We start from the raw sequence: 6,000 nt of genomic DNA, 5'->3' as shown, positions 1-6,000 counted from the left end.
GTAAGCTTTAAAATATTATGAGTATGGCACTTTCATAATTATAATTGTATGATTCCTATTAATTTTTAATTATTTTTTTGTATATAAACAAATTTTGTAAATGTTTATCATCGCAAATTAAATAAAGGATAATAATTGTTCAAATAATAGTTGAACAAAAGTTTATCACTAGTTTTATTTAACGACAAATTAGTGATAAACAATAAACAATTAATATTTATCACATAATTCTATTTAATAATATTGGATTATAGAAATATATAATCAAAAAATTATGTTAGCTATAAACTATCTAACAACAAATTATCAATAAATTTCGTAACTAATTTTTTATTGTTTTAATTATTTTTTCAATTAAAAATTCCATACCCTTATCTTAAATGTCACATTGCAAATTTTAATTATTTTTTCAATTAAAAATAATTTTATTTTATGTTTTAAATTTGTTAGGATTAATTTTCAATCAGTCCATTCCAATTTCCACACCTGCCATCCTTATCTTAAATGCCACACAACAAATTTCATTTAAAAAAATTCAATTGACTTCTATTCTACTATTTAAATAAAATTAGCGATAAATTTTAATTTTTTGAAGATAGAAATTGTCCATCATAAATTATTAATATTTAGTTAGTAAATATTATATTAGTCTCTTTCAAAGTAGTTAATCAAGTGGTCACCTATCAAGTCAAAAAATGATAATAATGCTGCAGTTGGATAATATAATTTGCATCAAGAATTGGTTGTGATGTTTAAGTTATTATTAGACACATAAATCACAATAATAATAATTTGAAATTGACGTATTCTTCAAATTTTAATTAATGTAGTTTTAGGTCTAACTAATCTAAGTTCTAACAAAAAAAATAATTGCTTAGAAATCAAATTACTTAAAAAGGACCATACGATATTTTTGGTCCCTTAGTTATTGATAAATCATAACGTTATTTTTATGATATCTGATTAAACATATTAAAGTTTTAAATAAAGTATACACTTTTGACGATAATTATTAATTGTTTTCGTTATTTAATTATTGATGTTATTTGTTAGCTTGTTCTATGACTTTACAGGTGAAAGTAATGGAATTCTAAAAATAGTCAACACATATTTTAATCCATTTATCATAAAAAGAAAAAATTAGAAATTTATCTAAATTTGTTTGAGGAACCAAAGTACTATTTTCCCTATTAATTAAAATTAGAAAAAAGAAATATATCAAAAAGTCATCTATAAAAGGTGTAGCTAAACCTCTATATTGATAGACATTTATTTTAATTATAATACATAATTCAAAAAAAATATTAAAAGGTAATTATTGGGCATCTTGATCAGTATTTGTTCAACTACTACCAACTCTTTGAATTTTTTTTTGTCTTTCTTTTGAAATTTTCAAAAAAGAATTCTTCATTTTTACCAACCATATGTTATTAAATTTTTCTGAAGAAATAAATCATTAGGATTTGAGATTAATTTCTGAAAGGAGAAGTGAATAAGTAATTTTCTCGTAAAGAACGTATTTCAATACTAACCATTGTATTATTATTATTATTATTATTATTATCATTATTATTATGTCTTGCAATTTTGTAAAAAGATTTGGACCACAACTTAGAAACTCATTTTGAGTAAATCGAAGATTTTATAAGATAAAAAATTTTGTAATTACAAAATGCAAGATGACAGTTTAATATTTTATCCGTGAATAATCTCATGAGCAATAAATTGATCTAGGTTTAATATTGTTTAGAAAGCTAATTTCAAAAATTCTATATTTGCGAAATATTTTAAAATAGGACAAAATTTAAATAGTGGGTTAAAAGGGGTGGAATGTATATATCTAATCCTCTTTATATGAAAAATTACAAATTTTATTTATATTTTTATTTGTCGGAATATTTTCTACTATAATAATAAATTATTGTTATATAAATATATAATAACTACTATATAAGGTGTGATTATAAACCAGAAACCAGATTCACTAATTTATCTCTCTGTATATACAAAGAAATATTATCTATATATATGATATAATTTTACGAGGAAGAAAAAAATAAACTTTTTCATATTGATTGAAAAAAGGTACTAGCCAAATAACAATTGTTTATAGTTATTTATTGAATAATAAAGACAAAATATATTGTTATATACTTGTTGAATGTAGAAAGATTTCTAAAATTGATCATAAGTTAAATTTCAAAAATTTTGCTTATTTTGAAAATTATTTTTGGAGAATAGTTGTATTTGGTTAATCTATTTTAATAATTTTATCTAACAAATTTTAATTTTACCTTATATATAGAGCTGTCAGTATGGGGTTGCCCATCCCATCCGGGCTAACATATACAAGCTTTGATATTTTACGGACCAGGTTGGGTTAGCCCATTTTTTATGTGGGCTAGAAAACGGTCGGCCCAACCCGCAAGTACGTGGGCTACAGGCTTGTCGGGTCAGCCCACCTTATTTAAAAATTATATTATATGTAGAATTATTAAATAAAATTATAAATTATAATTTAAATATATTATTATAAATATCGACAAAACAATATTATATGATGATAATTAAATCCACAAATAAAATTATCTTTGTAATATTTATTAAGTTTTTTTTTCAAGTAAAAGTATAAATATCTAAATAGAAATATTAACCTAATTGTCTTGAGTTTATACTCTCTTTAATTTTGAATTTTAATATTATATTATATTTTTAATTAATTTTTATTGACCCACGATCCGACCCTATCGATATTTCTCATGTCCCACAAATCAACAGGCCTATTTAGGCCGAGCTAAAAAAAACCTTTTCTCAAATGTGTTTCAAAAATTATAGTCCAATCTTATTAAATTTTGAGCTAGACCAGGCCGGCCAGGCAAGCCTAGCTCGATATTCAATTATTAGAAAGATTGATGATCATAAATCATTACCACACTTATAAAATCTTATACGCTTCATTCTTAATGATTTGACCTATCATATGATATTAAAATCTTTCACATTTTACGTACCCAAAAGATCAACAAATTTCAACAAAAATTTTGCATAGTCAGCATATATTTAAATTTGAGTCACAATTTTAGGATAAGAAATTCCAAAAGCAATTCTATATATATATATTTAATGCAATACGTAGCAAAATATGAATCAGTAATTTTTTTTATTAATACTTTGTATAATTAGTGGCAATGATTAAAAATCTTTGCGTAACAAAGACAAAAACTATAGCCACCTCAAAATTTATTACTCTAATTTTGAGCTTTTCAAAATTCAAATATATTAAATAGAGATTTTTTTAGGCTTTCGAAATAAAATTTAAAATTTATATTAAAATATCGTTAATTATAAGAATTAATTATTTAAGATATTGAACATATATATATTTAAAAGATTGATAAAAAATTTAATTTACGAAATTTAAACAGTGTTTTATAAATTAAGACGGAACGAGTAATAAGTTTAGATAGATTGGTTTTGTAAAGAGGAAAAGATATTTTGTGGTTACGTAATGAGTAGTTTGTTTCGAGAAACAACTTTTGCATGGTCATTTTCATGAGAAGCCTATCCAAAAACTTTATTTTTGCTTACATTTTATTCTTCAATTAATTTTTATCATCCATTTCAACTTTTGTTGCAATCGTTTGCATATAGAGCGCGATGATCGATTCGGAATTTAAATTCTAATTCAGAATTATTTTATGGGGAAAAGGATAAATATATGTTCAAATTATTGTAAATGATATGTAAATATATTTTGTCGTACTTTTGAGATATTGATATTCCTGTCGTCTAAAAATTAGAGCTTATATACCTTTTATACCCCCGAGTCTCGGGTAACCGCTCCACATCATCATTTCCATTCTATGACAATGATAATGTGCATTTGGAATTCTAAAATGTTTGGGCTTTAAACCAACCTTCTACATAAGCCCATATTTTAGTAGGCCCAATAAAAGCTCTTCTAAAAGGACATTGGGCTTCAATGAACCTAATCTATTTGTCTTGCATAACAAAAGCCTTTTTCTTTTTGGGCAAATTAAAGAATTCATATACTTTTAATGCAAAATTACAATTATCCCTTAAAAGTTTATAAGTAGTAAAATCTCTCAAAACGGACATAATAATATAAGCGCTACATTAATTAAATGGGCGAGATACACTAATCTAATGGACAAGATACACTAATCTGATGCGCGAGGTACATTTTATATATGATAAACTAACTCTGATGCTCGAGGTACATTTTATATATGATAAACTAATCTGATGCGCGAGATACATTAATTTGATGGACAAAATACACTAATCTGATGCGCGAGATACACTAATCTAATGGACAAGATACACTAATCTGATGCGCGAGGTACACTAATCTAATGGACAAGATACACTAATCTGATGCGCGAGGTACATTTTATATATGATAAACTAATATGATGCTCGAGATACATTAATTTGATGGACAAAATACACTAATCTGATGCGTGAGATACACTAATTTAATGTGCGAGGTACATTTTATACATGATACACTAATCTGATGCGCGAGATACACTAATCTAATGTGCGAGGTACATTTTATACATGATACACTAATCTGATGCGCGAGATACACTAATATAATGTGCGAGGTACATTTTATACATGATACACTAATCTGATGCGCGAGATACACTATTCTAATGTGCGAGGTACATTTTATACATGATACACTAATCTGATGCGTGAGATACATTAATGTGATGCGCAAAAATGAGGGGACTTAAGAAATTTGTAAAACTTATATGGGATTAATGGTAATAATTAAACTAAAAGGTGAAATTTGCGCAATCAATCTTTAGTTTTTTTTCTTAGCCCAATGAAAAATTGGGCTTTGACCATTCGTTTGCTTCATACACAAAACTTTTAAGTCTAATAATTCCTGCATTTAGGTTATCAATTTAAAATATATTAAAATTTGTAAAAAAATTGACTACCTTGAAATCACAATAATTTTCTTTGATAGATTTTATCGATGTATTTATAATTCTAAGAAATTATCAGAATTTCGTTATTCAATATTAATCACAAATTTATTTTAACACTTTTAACAAGGTCAAAATTTAAATGGTGGTTTCGAGCAAAGATCGAAAAAATAAGAAAACCTAAAATGGAAGGAACAAAACGGATAATACACACAAGATCCAATGACTCTAACTTCTAATAATTAGATGATTTTAGGGCGGACGATTTCCGTTTTTTATTTTAATTCGTGTAGTATTTTAAAGATAAATTTTTATTTTTAATATATCAAGATAAATCTATAATTTAAAATCTAAAATGATACATCAATTAAACAAGTAATATTTATAAGAAAAAAAAAGTGCCCCATACTAATTCCAATATTTTCTGCTACAATTATCCTCTTTGAGCCCATGAACTGAATACCCTGCCACTGCCACCATATAACTTTATAGATTAGAAAGGCTGACGATAAAAAAGAGAGACGGTATTCCGAATTTAAATTTGATCGATTTAATATTTTAAAATATAGCAAAATTATAATACCTTTTAAATTACGAATTTAAAACTTAATATTTATTAAAAAATAGTCTGAAAAGTTTACTTCGTCAAAAAGTTTATATTGTGAAAGAAGCAAAGGCGAAGCTAGAGTATGACTTAGGAATTTTAGAGAAAGCTAATATTTTTTATATTTCAACTTTTGTATTTGAAATAAAGAAATTTACTCAATGTGTACAAAATAGTAATTTGAAACCTAACAATAGTAACATGCTAATGTAATCTCATTAATAAAATTTTGAGAGAGTAATATGCATACAATTTTATCCTTATTTTTTTAGAGATAGAGATGTTATTTTTCGATAAATTATCGGTTCAGATAATTAAGCATAGAAAATTAGTAAGAAAAGGAAATATAATAATGAGGAAATTGTTCATATAGAAATAATAACAACCATAAATAAGAAGATAACCGAAGTAGAGAAAACAAAATAACGTAGT

This window comes from Solanum lycopersicum, chromosome 12 (assembly GCF_036512215.1).
Source record: "Solanum lycopersicum chromosome 12, SLM_r2.1".
NCBI lineage: Eukaryota > Viridiplantae > Streptophyta > Magnoliopsida > Solanales > Solanaceae > Solanum > Solanum lycopersicum.
Note: the sequence above shows the minus strand (reverse complement) of the source record.